Raw genomic sequence first — 26,880 nt, 5'->3', positions numbered from 1 at the left:
ATTTCATTTCCTAATCACATGACAGTTTGGTGGTTAAATACAGGTGCACTGAAGACAAATGAGTTTGAGTTTGAATCTTGGTTCCTCTACTTACTAGCTGTGTACTCTTAGGCAAGTTATTTAACCTCTTTGAGCTTATTTCTATAGAAATAAAATGAGGGAATTAGTTGTATCCACTTTTTGGGGATTTTGTGAGGATTAAATGAGCTAGCTCATGTGAAGTGTTTAGAACAGAGCCTGACACCAGGTACCTGTAGAGGAGGTGTCAGCTATTTTAATATAGTGCTCTGAAGAAGAAGAAAAATCAAAATATTTGTGTTGTCTTTATTGTCTATTTAAAATTATTTTCTTTTGAGGGATAAAGACCTTACCTTCTTGGTTTGCATCAATTATGCACCTAGCATAGTCTCATGTTCATGGTAAGCATCTCCCTGGCTTACCTGTTTCCACTTCACACTGTCAGTAGAAACCTGTCATTCTTAGTTTTATTGCTGAATTTCCTGCCTTGATTTATTTCTTGGTGCACTTAACTTCACTTTTGACCTCAGTATTTTCTGTTTGACTCAAGGCTGTCATTTGACTGTCCTTTTTCTCTTCTTGACTATAATTTTTATTCTGCTCTTTGTGAACTTACTTCAACTCACCACCCCTGTCACACAACCCGTTATGAGAGAAGCTCCTATTAGCTTTAGCCAAGCCCTGCGAGCAAGGTTGCAACAGCATTTGGTGAGTATTTATGGTTAAGAAATTACAGAACATACCCAAAGAGTAGTATTCTAAGCTCATAGTGAAAGGAAGTTGACTACAAACTGATTGTATGACCCAATACAGGCTTATCAAATTTGTTTTGCTTATTACACTTGGTTATTCTCTGGCTGGTATCTTCTTCAACCAATAATTTTCTTTTGCTCAAGTAATTCGGAAACATTTTTATATGAAAACAAATAGGCATATATTCTTAAATACGTAGAAAAATTTGGATAAGACTCACTTCAATTCTTTGGGTGTTTAGGCCCATGGGCTCACATGTCTTGTGAGTCTAAGTGGTGGTACATAAGCTACTGCTGTTTGTCATTAAAGACACCTCTGCAGAAACATTTGAGAAGATGATAGAATAGTACATTTCCTTGACCAATGCTAGATAGGGTTAATGTTCACAACAGCCAGAACTTAATACTAGCTACCACTTTGGAACACTTATTATATGTTCAAAACTCTGCTACACACTTTAAAATAACATATAATTTAATATTCACAGCAAGTCTATTCTTCAGTAGAGGAAACTGAATCTTAAGGATTTAAATAATTTGAATAAGGTCTCACAACGATTCTGTTTTGGGGCATAGACTCAAAACCATGTCTGTAAAGCTCTAAAGTGCTTTTAATTACTACAGTGCATAGCCTATGCAGAATCATTTGAAATAATCTCATTAAAGATGAGAATTTTCTGAATAATTAAAAATAGTAGCTTCTATTAATAACAGCCAGCTTGAAGTCTTATAGGAACTATAGGGTAAAGGGAGGTTGGGAGAAAAGGAAAGGAGAAAAACATGTGTTGTGTGTGTGTGTGTGTGTGGTGTACATGTATATGTACATGTGCATAAACACATACAGATTCCATGTTACACACAAATAACACATATACTGTAATATATATGTAACAACTTGCTTGAGGTACATTATAAACTGTCCCTCTATCTCAAAATTGTAGTTGTCATTGTACCTTCTGCCAATTTAGTTTTAAAACTAACCAGTTTTTTTTTCTAGGAAAGGAGGCTGTGGGATCTTCTTTGTGTAGGTCATGATCTATTCAGGCCCCAAGCACACGTTGGTGAGTATAACGAATACAAAACTTGATGGATAATTTGCCCTGAGCATTATCCTCTAGGATTAGAATTCTTCAACTAAAATCACTAGAGAAGGTCAAATAGCCTGCTTTATTATACATTATTTACAATAGAAAATTCATTAACTTCCTTTCTTAAAAGCTCTTTAATAGAGCTATTTACCACCATCACATTTCCTTCTCCATTTCTTTTTTGCAAAGGTTGACTTGGCAAGAACTTTATTTCACTTTGCTATGCTCTGAACTTTTGGTGCGTATTCTCATTTATTTTTCAGTGAACCATTTTGGCTGTTTGGCCTAAAGTAGTTCACTCTAGGGTGCAATAGATAGCAAGAACATGGCCTAACTTCTACTGATGCACTTGAACCTCCATGATCTACGTATACAAAGCTTAATGAAAACTTGTAATCCTAAAAGCTTACCTAAGCTTCTGATCTCGATATTAATTTTATTTGTAGTTGCTAGTGCAGTTAGGCTGTTTCCCAAAGAATGTTCCATGGAACATATGATACTGTGGTAGCCACCAGTCCACATAGAAGCAGTTTCAGATACACCAGGTATTCACCGCATTTTGGTTGTCTCCATTGTCTTTTTGATTCTCTGTCTACATCTGTAGATCCTGAATCCATTTTTGCAAGGTCTTAAGTTCAAAATTGTGCTCAAAGGCAAAGGCAGATCTCACCTAGCAGACTTAGGTTTTTCAATTTTAATGGAATAGCATATGTATGAGATAAATCAGCTCTCCTCTTAGTAAATTTTGCTCTCTTTCAAAGCATAACTTTGATGTGTTGCTATGCTAAAAGACATGGCTGTCTCCCATAGAGAAAGAGAGAAAGTAGTAAAAAGTGTGAGAGAGGAATGAATCCTATTCCACTCTTATGTTCTTATGAATTCTTTTAATGTTTATTTCATTGCCTGAACATTCATTTTGTTTGAATCATTCAGATAAGAGTTGTCTTTGATAGAGATAAAAGTCAGGGATTCCTGAGCAGCTTATGGGGATATGTGGTAGCTAAGGTGAAGGATGGTGTCTTGGTATGTTTTATATTGCTATAGCAGAATACTTGAGGTTGAGTAATTTATTTAAAAAAGAATTTTATTTGGCCCATGGTTCTGCAGGCTGGGAAGTTAAAGGACATGGTGCTGGCTTCTGGCAAGAGCTTTTCTGCTGTGTCATAGTATGGCAGAAAGTCAAAGGGGAAGCAGACACATGCAAAGGGGCCACACATGAAGGGCATCCTCACTTTATAACAACCTCCTCTCATGGGAATTAATTTATTCTCACAAGATCTAATCCAGTCTCTTGAGAGCAAGAACTCACTCACTACTGTGAGAATGGCATCAAGCCATCCTCAAAAGTGGAACCTATATGACTCAAACACTTCTCACTAGGCCCACCACCCAATACTGCCATACTGACAATTAAACTTCAACATTAGTGTCGGCTGGGAAAAACCACATACAAACTAATTTCACCTCTTGCCTCCAAAACTTATGTTCTTCTCACATAAAAAATACGATCATTCTGGCTGGGTGCGGTGGCTCACACTTGTAATCCCAGCACTTTGGGAGGGCGTGGCAAGTGGATCACTTGAACTCAGGAGTTCGAAACCAGCCTGGTCAACGTGGTGAAACCTTGCATTTACTAAAAATACAAAAATTAGCTCGGTGTTGTGGTGTGTACCTGTAATCCCAGCTACTCTGGAGGCTGAGGCACAAGAATCACTTGAACCCAGCAGGCAGAGCCTGCAGTGAGCCGAGATCATGCCACTGCAACCCAGCCTAGGAAACAGAGAGAGAGAGTCTCAAAGAAAAACCAAAAAACAGAATAGAACGAACAGAACAAAACAAAACAAAACAAAACAAAACAAAACATCATTCCATCCTAATAGTCCCAAAAGTCTTAATATTTTCCAGTAGAAACTTAAAATTTCATGATCTCATCTGAGATCCAATGCAAGTTCCTTCTAGCTCTGAGCCTGTAAAATCATGTATGGGCATGGATACAATGCAGCCAAGTTGTTTGCTATGATCTAACAGTTCCCGACACCTTGTTCCTCATTTCCGTGGGAAATGAGACTTCATCAGAATGGCCTTTACTGTTCATATTTCTATTAGTATTTTGATCATGATCACTTATCCAGTCAAGACATTCCAAACCTTTCCTCATCTTTTTGTCTTTCTCTGGTTTGCTCCTAGAAATCCTTCCAGTCCCTACCTATAACCCAGTTCCAAGGCCACTTTTACATTTTAACATATCCATGTAGTACCAGTTTTCTGCCTTTGTCCATTCTGTGATGCTATAAAGAATACCTGAGGCTGAGTAATCTATTTAAAAAGTAAGTTTCTTTGGCTCATGGTTCTGCCAGCTTGGAAGTTCAAGGGCATGAGGTTAGCTTCCAGTGAGGGCTTTCCTGATGCAGCATATCATGGCAGAGAGCCAAAGGAGAAGCAAATTCATGTGAAGGAGCCAAAGACAAAGAGCATTCTTGCTTTATAACAACCTACTTTCACAGGAACTAATTCATTCCCACAAGAACTTATCCAGTCTCCAGAGACTGGGACCTCAACTCATTCCTGCAAGAACTGCACCAATGCACAAATAAGGGTGCAATTCTCACGACCCAAATACCTCTCAGTAAACTCCACCTTTCAACACGACTACACTGGCAATTAAACAATTAAACCTCAACAGGAGTTTTGGGAGGGATGTACCACCCCTAAAATATAGCAGAAGGCCTATAGTATTGGCTTTGGATTTAGGCAGACCTCGATTGGAATGCAGACTCTATCACTTACTGGCTATGTCGCCTTAACCTTTGAGATTCAGTTTTCTCTGATTATATACACAGGATAGCATAGCAGCTATAATGGACATTGTGCTTGTTTCTCCAGCATTTATTTTACTTCTTGGAAGTAGGCTAGACATCATCCCTAGTTCCATGCATGGGCTCTATTTGATATGAAGGAATCATAGTCCTTCCCACAGAGAATGATAAAAGGATGATCAGTGACCTGGGCCTAAGCCAATCAGTGCATAACATTACACTGGCTTCTGTGACTGGTTAAGCCTGGCCCAGTCAGAGTAAGTGCAGGTCTTTTGCACAAAATACACACTCTCTCTTGCTGTGTTCACGGTTTGAAGGTGAAGAGTCTGGGAATCTGTAGTAGCATTTTTTTTTTTCTTTTCTTTCTCTCTCTTTCTTTTTTATTTATTCATTTATTTATTTATTTTTATTATACATGCTGCTATAAAGACACATGCACATGTATGTTTATTGCGGCATTATTCACAATAGCAAAGACTTGGAACCAACCCAAATGTCCAACAACGATAGACTGGATTAAGAAAATGTGGCACATATACACCATGGAATACTATGCAGCCATAAAAAATGATGAGTTCATGTCCTTTGTAGGGACATGGATGAAATTGGAAATCATCATTCTCAGCAAACTATCGCAAGGACAAAAAACCAAACACTGCATATTCTCACTCATAGGTGGGAACTGAACAATGAGATCACATGGACACAGGAAGGGGAATGTCACACTCTGGGGACTGTTGTGGGGTGGGGGGAGGGGGGAGGGATAGCATTGGGAGATATACCTAATGCTAGATGACGAGTTAGTGGGTGCAGTGCACCAGCATGGCACATGTATACATATGTAACTAACCTGCACAATGTGCACATGTACCCTAAAACTTTCTCTCTCTTTCTTTCTCTCTTTCTCTCTTTCTTTCTTCCTTCCTTTCTTCCTTCCTTCCTTCCTTCCTTTCTTTCTTTCTTTCTTTCTTTCTTTCTTTCTTTCTTTCTTTCTTTCTTTCTTTCTTTCTTTCTTCTCTCTCTCTTTCTTTCATTCATTCTTTCTTTTTCTGAGAAAGACTCTCCCTCCGTCACCCAGGCTGGAGTGCAGTGACACGATCTCGGCTCACTGCAACCTCTGCCTCCCAGGTCCTAAGCGATTATCCTGTCTCAGCCTCCCTAGTAGCTGGGATTACAGGCACGCACCATCACACCCGGCTAATTTTGCATTTTTAGTAGAGACGGGGTTTCACCATGTTTGCCAGGCTGGCCTCGACCTCCTGACCTCAGGTGATTGACCCACCTTGGCCTCCCAAATTGCTGTGGTTACAGGCATGAGCCACAGCACCTGGCTAGCTTTTTTACTTCCATGGAAGATGATAGTCTGCAGATAAAGCTAGTGTACAGAGGTGAAGAGAATAAAATGAATGACAGGAAACAGGAACTGTGCTTAACTATTTTCTTTCAAAGTTTTCCATACTTCTGAAATTTCTTGTTACCTGGGTAAATAGATTCCCTTTTGTTTAATCTGATTTTAGTTGTGCTTTCATTACTTGCAAAATAAGGAATCCTAACTAATGAATATACTAAAAGTATATACTATCTGACATATATTTCTGATAGTGGCAATCAATATGGAGGAAAACAAATAAAAGGGAGAGAAAGAGAGAGAGAGAGAGAGAGAATTCCAATGAGAGTAATAATTATAAATGAAATCAGGAAATTAACCGAGAAAGTGACCTGTAAGCAAAGACCTGAGGAGGCAAAGGAGCAAGCCACAGCCCATCTGGGTGAAGAGTGTTAGTGGAAGTAAGAACAAATACAAAGCCCTGGGGCAGCACTCTGCCATGTATTTTCCAAGACCAGGAGAAAGACCAGTGTGACTAGACCATGGAGAACAAGAGGAGAGAAGGTCAGAAAGGTTATGTGAGTTGGGTAGACTGTTCACGGTGTTGAGGCTCTTGTAAGGATTTTTTTCTTTATTCTAAGTTATAGGGAAGGTCATTGGAAGGTTAAGAGTACAGAATGACATGACCTGACTTACGTTTTTAAAGGATCATGTGATTATTGTTTGGTGTATATATTGGGTGGGGTGCTAGGGTCAGGTGCAAAAATGGCAGAGACTGGAAAACCAGTTGGAAGTTATTGCAGTAATTCAGGGAATATGAGATAGTGTCTTAGGCTGGGGTGGTGGAGAGGAAATGCTGAGAAATTGACAGAGTCTAACTACATTTTGAAAGTAAAATTAGATGATTCAAAGAAAGAAAACCGTCTTCTTGAAGATAGAATTTTGACAAGAGTTTTCCTATAAAAGTGAAATTAGAGATCCCTCTCCTTTCACTTCAAAGAGTCCTTGATTCAGAGGCATGGCTCATCTTAGAAGAGCTGACAGAACAAAGTGTTTAACAAGATTTCATTACATGTCCAGGAGTGCTGTTTTACCTTAAGTGACTTGAAACTGGGAAAAAAAAGTACAATTTTTTATTAATCAAAATATTGTAAACAAAAAGCTCTTAGAGTATCTTTAGGCTACTAAATCCCCTTTCTATTTTGCTCTTCAGTAGACATTTTTGAATACAGTTCAGCAAGAAGCAATACTAACATCAGGAGGCCTCATTTCACTGGGCCCCAGGAGATGTTTAAAACTTTAGATATCGTTTTTTTTCTTCACTCCTCTTAGGATACTTGCTAGGCCTAGCATAGTTTCCTACACTCAGTAGGCACTTGTGTGGTATTGGTTAAATTGAATTATGTTTTTAAGAGGCAGCAGGAGGTCATGAAAATATCTGGCTTCTAGTCTGTAATCCACCATTAAATTGTTATGGGACCTAACATGAATTATGCCATCACTTTGGGCTTCATGTTTTCATTTGCAAAATTATGACAATAATGTAGGAAATCCCTATGAGCCTTTGGAAGTCTGGACTTTGATGAATCAAAAGGGTTAAGCTTGTCACCTATGTTTCATGTGGCAAGATAATATTTTAAGATATTAAGATTTTTAGATATTTAAGATAATATTTTAAGATAAGATAATATTTAAGATATTTTTAGATATTTAAGATTTTAAGATATTAAATATTTGAGATATTAAGACATTTTAATATATTAAATATTTAAGATATGTTTGCTCCCCATAGTCCTCCTTTTCCCTACTTTCTTCTTCAAGCCTAGGTCCCAGAGAGGTTTGCATCAGAACTGAGAACCTGAGAGTACGAGGAGCTTGTGTGGATAAAGGCTAACCAAGGATCAGATTCCCCTACCCAGACTGCCCATGTCTTGATCTTGTCTGAATTTGACAGGATGTTTATGCTGCTCCAAGGAAATGAAAGAGAGGGAAGAATCTCTGAAGTGACTCTATCTGCCCTTCTGCTACCAGACAGAAATGGAAACAAATATTAATAGAGGAAAATAAAGTTATAGCTTGAAATAGTATATCCATTGCATATGCTATTCAAAAGATCCAGCTTAAATCTTTTCTTCCTTGCACTGGCTGGTGTCTTGGTATCCTATAAAGACAGTCTAAAATAACATTATGAAAGAAATGTGACATTTTTGTTATAGAAAGTGCTAGAGCTGAATTGTGTCATTCCCCACCCGCAATTAATATGTGAAAACCTTATCCCCTAATCTGACTATATTTTGAGATAGGGCTTGTAAGGAGGTAATAAAGGTTAAATGAAGTCATCAGGATGTGGTCCTAATCCACTAGGGTTGGTGCCCTTATAAGAAGAGGAAGAGACAACACGGATTTCTCTCTCTGCCATATGAGGACACAGTGAGAAGGTGGCCATCTGGAAGCCAAGAAGAGAGCCCTCACCAGAAGCTGAGCTCTGCTGGAACCTTGATCTTGGAATTTCTAGCCTTTAGAGCTAAGAGAAAATACATTTCTGTTGTTTAATTCATTCAATTCAGTCTATGGTATTTTGTTACAGCATCCCGAACAGACTAATACAGATTTTGGTACTGAGAAGTGAAGCTCTGCTGTAAAAAAACCTAAAAGTGTGGAAGTAGTTTTGGAACGGAGCAGTGGGTAGAAACTAGAGGAGTTTTAAGGTGCATGCTAGAAAAGACCAAGATTGTTGTGAAAAGAACTGTTCGTGGAAATATGGAAGTAAAGGGTGATTCTATTGAGAGCTTAGGAAGAAAGGCAGAGAGCTATAGAGAAAGCCTCCAACTTCCTAGAGAATACATAAATAATCATAAACAGAATGGTAGAAATATGGATGTTACAGGCCATTCTGGTGCCCATTCCATCTTTGTCAAATGGAAATATGGAACAGATTATTGGAAACCGATTTATTGTTATAAAGTAACAGAACTTGGCTTGAACTGTGTTACAGTGTTTTGTGGAAGGTAGAACTTGTGAGTGATGAACTTGGATAGCTTGCTAAGGAGATTTCTAAGCAAATTGTTAATGGAGTGGCTTGGTTCCTCCTCACTCCTTAGAGTAAAATGTGAAAGGAGAGAGATAAGGAATTGTTAACAAAAGAGGAAACAGGACTTGAAGATCTGGGAACTTCTGAGCCTATTCATATTGCAAAAATTGAGAAACATATTCTGAAGAGAACACCAAGGCAGTGGCTAGGCTAGACTATTACTTGATAAAAAATTTATGAAAGGATATAGGCAGAAACACCACCAGTCTGAACTAAAGAGGATGGTAATGAGACAAAATGAAGAAAGGTTGTCAGATTTCTTGCATTGACTGGATAGGATGACCAAGCCATTTGGCTGTGAGTGTGTGCTACTCTTCAAAATGAAGAAAAAATGACTCTGAAAATGATTCAGAGATGACCAGAGCCACCATTTTGGTTTTATCAGGCTGGGCAGCTTCTATCTGAAGCCATGGTGGGAGGGGTTCACTCTGCAGAGGTATAGGGGTGAGACCAATCAGCAAAGCCTTGAGGGCTGCACTCCTGCCTAGAGCTGTGGAGGTGACACTGCTGCCACAGTGGGTCTGGGAAGCTGAGTATCAAACCAAAGAGGATTATTCTCAAGCCTCAGAATTTGCCTTGCTAGGTTTTGGAGTTGCTTGGGACCCATTACCCCTTCATTTTTCTAATTTATCCCTTTTGGAATGATAATGTCTATCTTATGTTTGTCCCATTATTGCATTTTGGAAGAAGATAACTTGTCTGCTTTCACAGGTTCACAGATGCAGATAAATTTTGCCTAGGGATGAACCATTCCTTGAGTCTCAATCCATATCTGATTTAGATGATATTTAACTGAGACTTTGTATTTTAGAATTGGTGCTGGAGTGAGTTAAGACTTTGGGGGCTATTGGGATATGGTGAATATGTTTTGCATGCAAAAGGACATGAAGTTTTGTGGACTAGGAGAGGAATGTTATGGGCTGAATTGCATACTACACAAATTTATATGTTGATACTCTAACCACCAAGGTGGCTATATTTGAGGATACATCCTGTGAGGAGGTGATAAGTGTTAAATAAAGTCATAAGGGTGGGGTCATAATCTGCTAGAGTCGGTGCTCTAGCAGATTACAGAGAGGAAGAGGAAGAGAAACCACAGTTCTTTCTCTGTGCCATACAGTGAGAAGGTGCGTGTCTGCAAGCCAGGGAGACAGCACTCACCAGACTGACCATAATGGTACTCTGCAGAACTGAGATACAATTAAATTCTCTTGTTTAAGCCAACCAGTCTGTGATATTTTGTTATGGCAGTCTTATCAGACAAATACATAAGGTCCCAGCATGGCCATTAGGTGACAGGAAAGCCAATGCAGATTGGTATATAGTGAACTTTGTTGACATTAGAACGTCCTCAGAGGTAAGCTATAGGAGAATGAGAAATTTTGCTATCAATTATTTGAAATAATTAAAAATAAATCTCAAGCTAGGATCTACATTCCTAAAATGAATGAAATCAGAGTAGCAAGCTGCTGAAATGGTTGATAATTACAGCAAATAGACTGTAAGCAAAATTGTAAGTATTTAGTGCCTTTGATATTGTTATTAACCTCCTCTCTCTTATTTAGAACTTGTGAATTTTAGTTGAGGGAGGGGGTTGAGTACATCAAACGTGATGAAAAGGGGCAAAACTGAAGGACAGAAGGAGTAAGAAGTGCTCATAGAGTAATTTTGTGGGGAGCCCTGCTTGCCCTATTACAAACCAAAGAACACTCTTTTGACATTCCTTCTAGGACACAGAAATTTCTCCACTTAAATTTTCCATTTAACCCCTGCCAACAGCACACAGACTATCTTATCATAAGGGAAATCAAGATGAATCTCAGATTTTAAAGCTGGAGGCTTACTTCTATTTATGGTTTCTCTAATACTTACGAATGGGAAAAAATGGTTGTGGCTAAGCCAGTCATAGAATTTTTAAAAATCACTTTAATTTTGCTTGAATTATTGGAAAGGCTGTTTGCTGTCTTTATTTTAGGTAGCATATTTATCTCTTTAATCCAATTTATTTATATTATAACCAAAGTCTCTATCTTTCCATGAACATACCCAGGCCAGGGAATAGGAACCAGCTTCAGAGCCTGCTGCCCAGTGATACAAGCTGATCAGTTGTGATTAAATGCAGCCTAGGAAAATCCACAATGATTTTAATTTGCTTGTAGAACATTTGTTATACATAAAGCCTATGGCTACTTGAGATTTTTTTTTCTTTTATCTTTATACAATAAGTAGTGATTAAGCAGCAGGCCTCACTTTGGTTATGTGTTCCTTCTGACTTACCTGCAAAATGACCATTATGTCTCCTCAGATTCTAGTGTTCAAGAAACCCTAGAGAAGGCATGGCACAGTCGTGTTAAGTCTTATTGTGTAGACTTTTGTCCCTGACCCCTTCTGAGCTGTCCCTGATGACAGCCCAGTGCCTGTCAATAAACTGAAGGCTCTGGAAGGAGGTCCAGTTTCTTATGCTCACTCTCAGGGATGATTTCCATGGCCGCAGCTCTTTGTGTGACCTCTATACTCTGATATTTTAAAGAAATACTAGATGGCATGGTATTGACTGTGATGATGAAGTTACTAAAAATGACAAATAACAGACCCTTTAATAAGATTTAAAACAGGTTTATTGAGCTGTGAGGTTGTCAGTGGTAATGAGATTTTATTCTCATCTTCTCACATCTCTTAATTTACAGCAGAGTTAGAAAAAAATTGTTTTTAAGGGCCACCAAAAATATGATTCATGGCTTCTGCTCATGGATATCTTAAGCTCATTAGAAAATTATGAAGATGCATAATGCCCAGGGTAAACTAAAGGCTCATAAAACATTTTGCTTAAGGTAAAATTGATTTCAAATGTGCTGGGGGAAGTGAATATTAGTTATCCTTAGATTAATTCTCTTTAGCTTCAAGACTACATTGTATGGGGGCAAGATAGTTCTTTAAATTAAAGATGGAATAATTAAAAGTGCAATAAATTAAAGGAATTACTTTATTTGATATAATTTCTATGCAGTCTGATCTCACTGATTCTGTTATGGCACTGTCAATGAGTGGTGATGACTAGGTACTGATTTCCAACTATATTATTCTTCACTGTAATCACCCTTTATTATAATACTCATCTGCAAGGGTACATCGATCAGAAAATGCCCATTAATTACACTGCTAATGGTCAGCAAGTGAGAGGATTATGCTAAATGAATATGAAACGAGCTGTAAGTACTTTTGGGGCCACTGTAACTCTAGCAGTGGTACTATGGGCAATGCTGAATTCGTAGGCAAAGCTGCCAGCCTGGAGCCAGCAGGGAGCATGCATCATCGACCTTTCATTTACTTGGAAACCTGCAGGGGCTGAAGCCTAATATTAACCAGTGATACACAGAGCATCTTTGGCATGCAAGGCATGGAGAATATTGTCCTCCGATAATGCAAAAAAAAAATGAAGATGTCTCTAAATGACACAGTTTGATTCTGCTTCAGGTTTTGGAGTGTTTCCTGTCTGCTCTGAAGAATAAAATTTGAAACATGAGGCAAAAGCTCTTTATATCTGAATATAAAATATAGCAAGGAACAATGATTTTCAGATAAGATGTTTCTAAATACATAGTAGGTTAGTGGGTGCATTTATTTAGTATACATATGTATTAAATTGTTCTTCCACTAACTTCCACATACTTCAGATTATTATAATGCTTACCAATATGCAGATGTCTTATTTTTAAAAGTAATAGGATCTTACTCCAGTAGTATTTAACCTTGACCCTACTGGTATTGAAATTACGCTCCTGTTTTTTAAAAGCTATTTGCAGTGTTAGAAAGATTACAAATTTCTCAAATTTGGTCTTCTACTTGTGGCACAGGGGATATTGTTAGTATAGTTTTAAAATGCCATTGAGCTTGAAAGTTGGAGAAAAGGGAAATGAGATGACTTTGAACTTGCTTTAATAGAGAAACAGAGAGTACAAAATTACATAATTAGAGAAAGAAGAATATAGGTTGATTTTATGGACCTATTCACTGGAAAATCAGAGTGTAAGTTGATTTTCATATTTGAAATAAAATGAAAAAAAAAAAGAAAAAGGGCTGGAGAGCTGCAAACACTCTTGTAAAGAAGCAGAATATGTTTTCTTCTTTATCCAAACTTACTGCTAACACGATAGAGTTAGAACATTTTTGGACTATTCTTAAGGTCAGTTAGAAGCACTATCCACCAGCAAAAAGCAGCTTTATAAAATACATAGATGAAGAAACAGGTAACTAAGGTGCTGAACTTCATAAATATTATTACTCTTCACTGGTCTCTCGATTGAAATGCCAGAAAAACTAAAAATAATGACTCTATGCCGGCTAGTTTTTTTTTAATGAAGCACTCAAATTTTCAACTCACATCTTTGTATTCTCTGCCAAATAACTTTGATTTTATTGTATTTCTCAGGTTGTATTAATGAATTTCTTATTTTTGGCATTGAGAATACAATGCTTTTGTCTCCTGTGGATGCCAAATGTAGGACAAATTAACATTCAGCATACCTATTACTTGGAAATTAAAATACTATTACATTTCTTCTGAATGATTTCTTTTATTACAAAAATATATTTAATAAGACATTTAAAAAATGAAGTGGCCCTTGAAATTTCAAAGTAATTTTTATTATTTCCATAACTCTCTTGCCAAATTAATTAGACATTGTGGGCCAAATGTGTAGTTTAAAATCATCAGATTAATGCAAATGACATTTTATATGTACAATTAAATAGGAGACTTTCAGAGATTTCTTAATTTAACCTGAAAGGCAATTGTGAAAACAGTTCTTTATGCCAAAATTAAAGATGTTATTTAAAATTAATTTTCAAGCTAAAAGACAAACATTACTTCAGATTAAATGCTAAAGGACAAAGATTAATAGTGAAAAATCTTTAATTAGTAGGAAGGAATTGAGTGGCAAATTATTAACTCGTTGCTTCATAAATCTTTAATACTCATTGATTAATGCTTTATATTTAAAGATATAATCACCAGAGTGTAAATAACCAGTATAACCTTTCTTAATAGTGGGCTAAAACATTCCACCAGACATTTGAAAGACATATCCTTCTGGAATAGTTGGACCATGTTATTCTGAAAATATTGAAGCTGTTTTATTAAGAAAACCAAATTCTCATGAACTTTGGAAACATTTATTAAACCTTCAATCTTTATTTCTTTCTCCCACAAACATCACACTAGCTATTTCAGAAATACTAAATTTACCACTATCATTTTAAAAAACATGATTTCTTAGACTATTATTAGGTAGTCATTTAAAAACACCCTTTAAGAATTTATTTTTAATTTCTTAACAACTGTATTTCATAGAACTGTGAATATCATGCTCATATTGGTCAAAATGTGGGCATTTTTGAGCTGCTTTGTTAATAAACATAACGGGATTGTTTTCTCATCTTCAATAGTGATGGAAAAGGCCAGGCAGTAAGGACAAAATGAAAACTCAAATATATTTTCATTAGCATGTAAGGATTTTATAATAGAAAAATTTATTTATTACAATTTCTCTTGGGGTGAGCATTGTCTGAGAGAAGTACTTTGATAAAGCAATTTTGTAGATGGTAATAAGAGAATAGTCCCTCATTTTCTGGGAATGAGATAAGAATAATTTTTTGCTTCCATAAAATAGTTAGTGAGGGGAGAGAATAATAAGAATTAGTAAGCTGCCAGAATGCTGTGTGTTGCATAATACGGTTGATCTTTGTGATATCCCACACATGCTTCATGTCAGTGTATTTCTTGCAGAAGCTTGAGAAGGTGCTGAATTTTGCAATACCTGTTGATATATGGCGAGACCGATACAATACACACACAAATAGAAGCCAAAGGCAGGTTCTGGACCTAGAGCTAAAAATTCGAGACACACAAAATTAAACAAAGGCATTATATCAGCATGTTGTTGAAAAATATCCAACTCATAGTCCTGAGGACCCATGAATGAGACTGAGGAAGAAAGCTGTCCTTAGTCAGCTTAGGGTGCCATAACACATATCATTGCCTGGGTGACTTAAACAAGAAACCTTTATTTTTCACATTTCTGAAGCTGGCCCATCCAAGATCAGGATGGCAGCAGGTTCATTTCTCAGTGACGGCTCTCTTGCAGAGGACTGTCTTCACACTGTATCCTCGTATGGTCCAGAAAGGTATTTCTTCTTATAAGGGCACTAATTCCATTCGTGAGGATTCTACTTTCACAAACTGAGATAAGGAAAGAACATTCTCCTTGAATTTAGCAACATGGATTTGACATCCCTGGAGGTCCTTGGAGGCTTGACTGGAACAGTTCCTACGGAACAAGAGGAAGAAACTAGTCTGTAAAGAACCTCATGATGAACAGGAAGTGAGGAGGTAAGGAAGTGGAGAATGCTGTGAAGACAACACTTTCAAGGAGTTTGACCATGAAGTGGAGCAAAGAAATAAGGACATATTTAAACCAATATATGGGTCATGGGAAATATTTTAAAAATTATTTTATTTAATATGTATTAAATTACTTACACATTATTTATTTACCTTAAAAATCATGGCAGCTGCCATATACCATTTGGAGGCAATGTTACAATAGAAGTAAAAAGACTGATAATGCAGGAGATTTGGGGTTACTTGATGAATAAAGGCTTTGAAGAGAAAAGAAGAGATTGGCACCAAAGCACAATGAAATGGGTTGACCTGTTATAGGGAGACAACATAATGGGAGAGAAGAAGAAGGATTATGTTCAATCTGTTTTTAGGAGGAGAGATTTTCATCTCATGACTTTAATTTTCTAGTTCTAGTGAGAGGCAGGTTCATTAAGAGAGGGTTAGTGTGGCAGAAAGTAGAAACTGTATAAAAAGAGTGAAAAAAATGTGGGCAGTATCAAATGCCAACTGGCAAAACAAAACTAGTCAGCTCAAGTGTAAACTTTTTTTTTTGAAGTAACTACTAGTATAAGTGCTGTGAATGCTATTCGGAATATGTGACAGGAACTCAGGTAGCTTGTAACACAGATTCTGGGGAGAAGACAAATCTTAAATTCTGTTTTGAAATTCTGCTTTTATTTCTTCCTAGCTGTGTGATCTTGGGCAAGTAATTTTATTTCTCTGGCCATTGATTTTGTTCACTGTAACATGACTATAGTAATACCTATGTTGTGTATAATAAAAATTAAATGAGTCAATGTGTATATGGTCCCTAGCAGACATTTAAAAATCCTTAATACATGACAGCTATTGCTATTTTACATAGATATTTCTCTTATAAAAGCCTCTATGAGTAAGACAGCTTTGTTTGTTCAGACCTTTGATCGTTTTCTTTATCTGCAAGATATTTTCTTTGTTCTTAATTTAGATCAAACCATTTGTGAGGTTTGGCACTCAGATTATTTATGCATTATCTTGAATCTCTTTATATTTTCACATCCTAACCCTCAATAACTCCAGAGTATTACTCTGTTTTGACGGGATAAAAGACAAAATGAATCCCATATTTGATTGCAATTAATTAAGAAGAAATTTCTGAAGAGATGAGTGATGAGTAGAATTTTGAAGAGAAGCAAGATATTGATGAAAAGAGCAAGAAATGAATTTATAGGTCAGTGGGTGGGGGAGTTTGCATGAGGAAAGATACAGAGATGAAAATGAGCAAATCACATGTGAGAGATGGTCAGCAGCTATTGCTCGTGGGAGTAGAGAGGCTATAGTGAGAGGTAATGAGAAATGGAGGTGGGATGGGATCCTGGGGGGTGTCGTATTAGTGGAAAGCTCTGAAGGTCAGATAAGGCTTGGGATGTGCATAATAAGTGACATTGAAGCCTTGGAGATTGCTGAGCAGGCAAGACACCTGAAGAAAATAAAGTCAGAGGAAAATCATTTGAGCATCAGCGAGTAGGTGGGATGTGATGAAAGAGACTGAAGATAGAGATATCTGCTTGGAAGCCATCACTGCGATACAGTTCTGACCTTTAATGGACCTGGACTGGGTGGCTATGGGAGCAGAGAGAAAAGGGTAGATTAAAATAACATAATTCAGTGTTTGTGGGAAGTTGTGTGAAGAAGAGCTAAGAGAGCAATAAGAAATGACTCAAACTTGATTAGCTAGAGTTTGGAGGGAACTTGGAGATTACAGTGATACGGTATTTTGACAGAAGGTGGGGTGGGGGCCATAGGAGAAGAGAACAGAAACGATTTGATCAGGCGACGTCCAATAAGACCAATGTATTTGTGTGTAAAACTTACATCTGAATTACAGTAATGAAAAACTAGGACTGGTTCATACACTGCTGCCTCAAGGAAGGAAAAATAATGAGAAGGAATATTTATCACCCTCTCCAGAAATTTTAATCTTAAGCAATCACAGGTCAGATAATGTTTTTGTTTGATTTTGCATATAGTTATAAAACTGTGCCAGAGAGAGATGGTAAGTATGCATTCCTTGGATCCATGTGTCTGTCCATCTTCCCTCTGCAGTATTATCTTGTGCTCCCAACCTTTTAGGACTGGGAATAGGAAGATGAAGTTTTCCACGATACTGGGTACTCCATGAGACACTTCAGAGGTTCCAACAGCCTCTCTGTGGCTTGGGAATACAAGATGAAGCAGGATTTTCCTGAGAGCTGACATTCATTGAGGAGTTGTCTCAGGTGCCCTGGATCATGAGGTGGCTTGGGACCACAATCTCTAAATGATTGAAGAGACCCTGATGAGCACTTAGCTGCTGGCACTGAGCTGAGTCCTTTGCATATGGTTGTATTTCATAGACATCACTTAAACATGACTGCCTTGCAATCTATGCAAATAGCGCAGTCAGTGTTGGAAGTGAAATCTTTTTCTTATAAAAAGCTCCCGTGAATTTCTTAGTTTGAAATGCCTTTCTCAAATTTCTCTGTGCATAAGGAGAGGAAAGACAGTGCCCTTTCAAGTTTGATCAGATCACAGAAATACTGTTAACTTTAACACTTTCAAGGTACCTTTAACTGTGAAGTAAAGTGTAAATCAGCAGGAAAAACATGTTTGGTTTCCTGAGTAAGATGGGGAAAATTTCACCAGTTGACATCCAGCTGGTTTTTAGTTTTGGCTTCTAAGTGTTGTGTTTTTAATAGTGCTGACAAAACTTTAAAAGAAAGAGGAATACATAGTGAATATGAGATGCAAGTCCCTGTTTTAAAGAATGTGGTCTGATTGATTTCATATGTAATATATATATATCCTATTTATATACATACACATAATTTACTAGATAGTATGCATCTTATGCATCTTTTGCATATTATAGAGACACAAATTTCTCTGTAATGTATCTTTTCTAAGTTTATTCTCTCCAATTTGGTGGACTTTAATACTTTTGTACACTAATTTATTTTTAGTCAAAATATGGCAAATTGTGGTTATTTCACTCCATTTTTAAAACTACTTTTGTAAGGCCTGAAGATTTAAATTACAATGCATATTATGTTGGTGTTTGGTAACATGCTTGAGATTTCTATACCTAATGAAAATGGTTATTTTCTTTAGGAATAATTTTACACTTTATAATTTATAGCTTAATAAAATAGTATATATTAGGTGGAATGTGAGAAATAAGGAAATTGATCTATTTTGAATTTGTAAAGAATCCTTTAAAAAACTAAACTCAATTTAATAAAAATATTAATACATTAAGTTGAAGAAAACCTGGCTTAAAAATGGACAAGACAAAGTATTGTAAAAAGAAGATGTTTCATGTATTTGACCAGCTTTCTATAAAATAAAGCAGGGACTGGGTGCACGGCCAGTGTGTGGGCAAAAGAAAAAGCCTTAATCTTCAACCACACTGAATCACCAGAAAGTGTATTACATCTCCCATCTGTTTGTTCAATGGCCACAGGGGCTGAAACGTGTTTTTCAAATTGCATTCCACAGTTTTCCAAAGCATCTTTGAATGTAGTAGCTCTTTTGGAAATTAAGTGTGATTTTTGACAGACAGGCTTCTGTGAAGCAGAGTGAGAACTTCTTAAGCCATGAATTGGGAGTAGCTTCTCTCCTTCAGATCACCTTTACGGGTTTGTGTTGAAATGACTGTGAGGATGGCTTCTCAATTAAGTGATCGCCGAGTTTTGGTGAGCCCCTGGCACGGCCAGCTGGATCTCTAGTCTGCCTCTAACTGGTTGTCACATCCCTTTCTCAGCACTAGTGGCTTCTCTGCCCTCTGGGAGGTTCACTGAGACTCAGAAGTTGCTCCAGCACACACATTCCCAAACCCCAAACCCTAAACCCCAGCATCAAAATCTTTTTGGTGAGCTTCTAAATCCATTCTTAGATATTTTTAAATTTTAGAGCAGGAATGGAAACATTTTAGACTTGCTCATTCAAAGGAAACCCAACCTTTGAGTTATTTTATTAAGACTAGTTTCTTTCATTTTTAACATTTTTCAAAGTCTCCTCATTATGCCCAGACCAGTTCAGTGCTTCTTTTTTACAATCCCATTTAACAGGTGGAGTAATTGGACCAATTCCATCACCCACTACCTAATGCATAGAAATTCACTGCCTCCTTTAAAATCACGTATCAAAGCTGTTGTTTCTTCCAGACTAAGAATAAAGACCAAATATCCACGTGTGAGGAAGGACTGAATGTTGATTCCCCACCTCTGTTCCTCAAAAGTCTTCTTCATTTTAGTGTGTTCTCACGAAATACCGTTCCCTTTACACGACAACGGATCCTGAAGAATTTGAGTATGAGTCTTCTGAGGGAACCAGAATCCTTCCTTATCCCTTCCCAAAGGTTGAGAAAGTGGTGGGCAAAAGCTAGTCAGAAATATTTCAGGAATAGGGATCTCTGCTTGTTCTTGGAAGCATCCTAGATCATGGGAATGAGAACCTGGTATCCAAGGTGGAGATGTAAAAAAGCACAAGAGTTTTTACTTATTATGGGATCAGGAAAAAGCAAAGTCCCTAATTTCTGTATCGGGACTTTTAAAATAGCAGTGACACAATGCTCAGCTCAGAATAATGTAAAGGTGTTTTTTTTTTTTGCTCATAAAACCAAAATGACTGCGAAGAAGACTATTTGGGCAACATAGGACTCAAATGATTTCCATCAGGACAAGATCTCCCTTTATTTCTCCACACAACCTTTCTGGCATTGACTCCTTTCACTGATAGTCTCTCCGTTAGGGTGCAACATCAGCCTCACAGTTTATTAGAGTAAGCGCACCATCAGTCAGGGCACAAGTCTGGCACTGCTTGGACATGACTGACTCAACTCGGACCATGTGCTCAAAGCTGAACCAATTCCTGCCTCTAGAGGAAGGAGGTGATCTGATGGATCAGGCTGGGATCACATGCTACTCCAGAAACTGGAAGTGGGCTTAGCTCATAGCAGCCATGTGGTTTGCGAATGAAGGAAGGTTGAGTCCCCATATAAAGATGAGCGTCCTGCATATAAAGTAGGATGAATGGATTCTTGGGAATCAGAAACTATAGTTGTTTTCTCTGCCCCTAAAGTGCTTTCTCCTGAAAGTATGTTAAGGCAGAAAGCTGATATTTCACAAGATCAAGGTACCTGGGTAATAAAGTTATATAATAAAGATAAACTTCTACCAACTTCCTTGGAATTAAAATTTTTCTAAATATACTCCACTGCACAACTCAACTCCATATTAGATTTACTGATGGCAATGCAATCATCAAACTTCATGTATATGATATATTTGGAACAAGTGTTGAAAATGTGTGTTTATAATTCTCTTTACAATCAACATGAAAAGACCAGCAGACATCATTTGAAACTTTTGAAATACTTTGAGTGATTTTGATATGGTCTTACATTAAAACTGCTAGCAAAATTTTGAGAAGTACAGAAGGGACAGCAAAATGCGGTGGAGGAAAGAAAAGGAAATTACAACAGATGCTGAGGTTATACAATTCATTATGTAGCAATTTGTCTTATCTCAATAATCCTGCTATGGAAAGTGTTTCTCAGGCTAAAGAATATTGTGACATTATTTCTTGGTATAAGCCTATATCCAAAAAAAAGAGAAATTCTGCTGATATCCTATTTATTCTTTAGATTTTACTACTTCAAATAAAAATCTGTCAGTGTTTCTTTTTTGTTTTTCTTTCTCAGCTTCTCCAAGTGCTGGATCAAGCTTCTATCTCCCCTGTGAATGAGGTCTGTTTTGTAAACAATTGGCATAGCATTGCTGACAGCTCAGACAGGTTCTGGAGATTCAGGGGAAGAAAGAACAGAAAATCACTGGCAAAGTCTGCATGAGCTCAAAAGTGTAAAATATGTTTCATGGTGATGTTTTGGATTAAATATTGCTCTTTATCTGGTCATCTTAAGTAAGACACACATATATGTGTATATTTGCGCACACATACATTGTACTTGATGGGGGGGCATTGTCATTTGAATAATCAAGATACATACTTTCTACATGGTGCTGCTAAGTAGAGTACTTGGATCGAATTAAGTGAATTCAGCCAAATGATCAATTTAATTTTTTCCCTGAAGAATCACTGTGTCATTGAACTGAAACATCCAATTGGTCAGTTATTTTGGTGTTTTTAGGAACATTATTCCCTCTTCTATGACATATTTGGGTTTTAGACTTTTACTGCTCCAAGAGCTGTGTTCCAGACTTACAGTTTTTTGTCAGGGGTAATTAGGTCAAAGTTGAAATTTAGTAAAAGTGATGGCAATAAAAGCCACGATGTCAAAATGGCATTGTGTTACCTCTAAGTGAAAAAGTACAAGGAAGATGAGAAAGCATTTCTGGGAAACAGTCAAATGGGTGCTAGCAAACAGCCAACAATTTTTTAAAATAAGAGAATAAGCACCATCTTCTACAATCAAGACTATAGTTAATAAGCCTGCTACTTGTTTTCCTTTCCCCAGTAGGCCCAGAAGAATCAATCTGTGTTCTCATCTATACCTATTTGTAGACTAGCCTCAAACTCATGAACAAGCATCTTTTGAGTATCAACTATGGAAAGCACATGTGCTAGACCAGAATATTAAAAGTAGCAAGAAGGTTTATATTTTTGAAGGGCTTAAAGGAAGTTAGGGGAATAGGAGATATATACAAGCATAAATATTAATTCTAAGAAGTACGAGTTGAGTACTTAATTAATAGTATAGACCAAGGGTTAACAAATTTTATGTTTTTAAAGGGTCGGCTAGTAGACAGAGAGCCTATGGTGTATGTCGCAAGTACTGAACTCTGTTGTAGTTGAATGAATGTGGTGGTGTTCTAAGAAAACTTTATTTGTGAACATTAAAGTTTGAAATTCATATACTGTTCATGTGTCATGACATATTAGCCTTTTTTTTTTTTTTTTTTTTTTTTTTTTTTTTTTTTTAACAATTTAGGCTGGGCATGGTTGCTCATGCCTATAATTCCAGTGCTTTGTGAGGCTGATGTGGGAGGATCACTTGAGCACAGGAGTTTGAGACCAGCCTGGACAACATAGTGTCAAAAAAAAAAATCTGCAAAAAATAATTTAAAAAAACTAGTTACAAAACAAACAAACAAACAAACAAAAAACTAGCTTGGCATGGTGGCATGTGCCTGTAGTCTCAGCTACCTGGAAGGCTGAGGCAGGAGGATCACTTGAACCTGGTATTTCCAGGCTGCAGTGAGTGGTGATTACCCCGCTGCACTCCACCCTGAGAAACAGAGGGAGACCCTGTCTCAAAACAGACAGACAAACAAACAAACAAACAACCCACCAATCAACCAAACACACCAAAAATAATTTAAAAATGTAAAACCCATTCTTAGTTTGCAGGCTATACAAAAACAGCAGATTTGGCCTGAGGGTCATACTTTGCTGACCCATGGTATAGATAAGTGTTCTGGTTTATTGGGGTAGAAGTATGTAACATGTTCATTGTTGATGTTTATTCTCTTCAAGAGAAGTCAACTATACAAAGCAATACATTTAATTTTAAGATAACTAAGGTCAGTCTCCATTTTTTTTTGCAATTAAATAATTGGTTATTTAATTATTTCCAATGGAAGCTTGGCTAGTTAGGGCTAAAGCTCAGCTATATTTGTATTGGCCCCTGGGTGATTGTTTGATTTGACTATGCACAAGGGCTCTATATAAGACAGCAGTGACAAAGAAAATTGAAAGGTTGAATGGCAACCAGAAACTTGAATTCTCTGCTGAATGAGCCATACTTCAGCAAAGCGGTGCCCCGGAGGTGTTTGAGGAGGAGGATAATCTGATCAGAGTTGTACTTTAGATGGTTCAGAGTTTAGGCCAGGAAGTGGAAGGGAAAGCCAGATAAGGGAACTCACATGATCCAACTTCTCTTACATGTCAGACACTTTATAGAAGTGCGTTAAAGCACTTATTTATTTAGTGGAATGAAAGGGAAGGCCAGTTTGTAAAGTGGAACAAGAGGAGAAGGGAAAAGTGCTAGAGAAATTGCAGTCTTGCTTCAGATGAATGTGGAAAGTAAAGGAGAGAAGAGAATTGATGATAATGCAATCTTTCCTAACCTAGGTGACTGAAAGAATGGTAGTAAGGAGTGAGTAGGAGTTGGTTTCTGGAAAGAAGCTTGGGTTGAGAAACATGTAAGCAGCTAGGCCAGTTGCTGCAGGCCAGCAGATTCGAGTTAGGGGAGACTGAGATGAAAATCCCTGGCTGTCATAGTAAATATCATCTAAAGATCATTCTAAAATCTGTTACTGCATGGCTTAAATTCATGACCCTGGCTTGTATTGTGATGTATCACTTCATTGCCAGTAGTGAATATGAGAGAGATTTGTTACATTTTGTGGGTTAGTAAAAAATGGTTAAATAGTTGAAAAAATTTAAGATGTTATAAAAAATATATACACATACATACACACATACACTCACACACACACACACATACACTCACACACACACACATAAACACAGAAATTGTCATTCTGAATTTAATAATTCCAGGAGCTGGATGTATTATAAGTGGTCGTTCTTTCAGTTCAGATTTAAATATGTCAAAATCCATATGTTTAACACCTTTGTTTAACATATGCCTCAAACATATTCTGCTTTTTATTCCCCTAACGTTTGGTTTGTGAATACTGAAATAAAGAAGTCAGGTATTTGATTTATGGAAGCCTCATTGTTTTAGTTTGCTGACTCATAGGGCTTTTCTTTATTCATATTAGAAAATTCTTCAGAGGAATAGTTTCTGACTGATCTGTGCCATTCCCCTTAAGTTCCTTGTGTGATTAAATAGATGTTCTCACTGCTCTACCAGTCTCTTCTCTTAGTGGCTCAATTATTCTGTCAGTTTTGATTATTAATCTGCCAACATGTTCACATTTTCTAATTTAGAGAATTAGTAACAATTTCTTGTGATGCCCATCTTCAGTGATTTGCTTTACTGGTGTCCATGAATGCGGAGGAAGACTGGCTTTAAGTCACAGTGAGTGACATTTTAATATTTCACAAGTCCTGAGGAGTACACGCTATTCTCCTGCGGAGGCAGAGTGCACATAGATTTAAGAAGGAGGATTAATCCTGGCTCTAGTTAGCTGCATAAAACCAAGAGGCTATTTCTTACCTTTGTTCCCCTTTTCCTTCCTTCTTTATTTTCTTTCTTTTCTCTTTTCACTAAAGTGCTCTGCTTCATTAAGTTCCATGGAGTTGTGGTTTGACTAAGCCATGCCCCTTGAGGCACTTAGTGCAGACAAGTAGGCCTCATGCCATATATTTTTTCTGGATAAGATATTTGCATTCTTGGTTTCATCTTTGCCATTCAAGCCCATGAGAAAAATAAAATAGAATTTTTTTTTTTTTTTTTTTTTTTTGAGAGCAAGTTTCACCTTGTTGCCCAGCCTGGAGTGCAATGGCGCAATCTCTGCTGACTGCAACCTCCGTCTCCCAGGTTCAAGAGATTCTCCTGCTTCAGCCTCCCAAGTAGCTGGGATTACAGGGAGGCCACCACTCCTGGCTAATTTTTTGTATTTAATCGAGACGGGGTTTCACCATGTTGGTCAGGCTGGTCTTGAACTCCTGACCTCAGGTGATCCACCAGCCTCGGCCTCCCAAAGTGCTGGGATTACAGGCGTGAGCCACCGTGTCTGGCCTGAAATTAAATTTTTGAAATTCTTTTTTTTTTGAGACGGAGTCTCGCTCTGTCGCCTAGGTTGGAGTGCAGTGGCACGATCTTGGCTCGCTGCAAGCTCCGCCTCCCGGGTTCACGTCATTCTCCTGCCTCAGCCTCCCAAGTAGCTGGGACTACAGGCACTTACCATCACGCCTGGCTAATTTTTTGTATTTTAGTAGAGACGGGGTTTCACCATGTTGGCCAGGATAGTCTTGATCTCCTGACCTTGTGATCTGCCTGCTTCAGCCTTCCAGAATGCTGGGATTACAGGCATGAGCCACCGCACCCAGCTGGTGAAATCTTAAATGAGGAAAACTTTCTGAAACTTCAGAGCTGCTCTGTTCATGTTAGTACCGTATATCATTAGTATCATATATCAAAGAAGTTTCAGATGGTACTAGTGCCTAGAGATTACTGAAAATTCAGTGAAATTGATACATTTCTAGTCTTAGTTCTGTCAAGTGTAGATTACCTTGCCAGAGAGGCATATGCTATGTTGAGAGATGTCCATTTATGTTGTGGGGGATGTGAGAGAGAGGGGGAGAGAGAGCAGGATAAAAATCTTTGCTCTGCATCATAGCCAGGCTCTCTAACCTCAGAACTCATGTTTTCCTGTCACATTGGTCCTTTTTTTTTTTTTAATTTTCCTAGTTCTTCCTTAATTTTGTCTTGCCATGTCACACCCGGGTATCTCTATAAATGCTGTTTGCTCAAGTTGAAACGTATCCTCCTCTTCTCCTCTCCTTTGTCTACCAAGACATCTCAAATCAAGCTGATTTCATTTTTTAGTACTCAGTGTCCTTCCAAGTGCTGCGTTCTCTTGTTCCCAAGGGACTCAGTGCTTACCTCTATTTTTCTACTTAAGTTTTTATTTTAGTGATTTGATTGCTTGTAAGTTTTCTGCATGGGACTAAAAGCTCCTTAAAGGCAGAGACTGTTCTTTTACAACTTGGCATCCTTAGAGCTGGCCAGAACTCCCAGTACATAGTAAATGCTCATTAACTGATAAATGAATGAATGAACAAAGCTTGGAAGCAGGTAACTTCTAATCGCAATGGTAAAATGAATAAAACAGAAGCAACCTTACATTTATCCCTATTTAATTGCTTTATAACTATAGCAGTATTATAATATTTTTATCATAATTCTACAAAAAGGATAGGAATTATAGATTTTTCATAATGTTTTTCCCAGTGCCAAGTATTCTACTGGGGCCCACTGTGTAATTAGCAATGCTTGCAATAATGAACTAAGCTGGCCAATATATATTTTTTTCCTTCCAATTAATTCACTCTCCCTAGTTTACCTTGCAAACCCAGCTGCTGAGAGAAGCTCTGATGGTTATGGGGTTAAAGATGGAATGGTCATAATTTTTATTTAGTGTTTTCCATATAAATGCACCTCATTATCTGCTGTACCTCATTATTATATATGATCTATTTTATGACCATTTAGTTCTCCTTAGCAGTTCTGTTTTTATTCTGTTATGCTTGCTGTCTAAACTCTCAACTTTATGACTCCATTACCCCCGCTCTCTGCTGCCTGCTGTCCCACTCCCACTGCTGAGGTGGATAATGTAAGCTTTGCCGTTGCCAGGCCACATTCCTAATAAATTCCTCACCTACATACAGGCGGCCTCATAGGACACAGTGGCTAGGTGTCATGCTTTCGTATCA

This window comes from Gorilla gorilla, chromosome 3, assembly GCF_029281585.2.
Source record: "Gorilla gorilla gorilla isolate KB3781 chromosome 3, NHGRI_mGorGor1-v2.1_pri, whole genome shotgun sequence".
In the NCBI taxonomy this organism is placed as follows: Eukaryota; Metazoa; Chordata; class Mammalia; order Primates; family Hominidae; genus Gorilla; species Gorilla gorilla.
The sequence above is the reverse complement of the archived record's forward strand: the minus strand, read 5'-3'. Positions refer to the sequence as shown.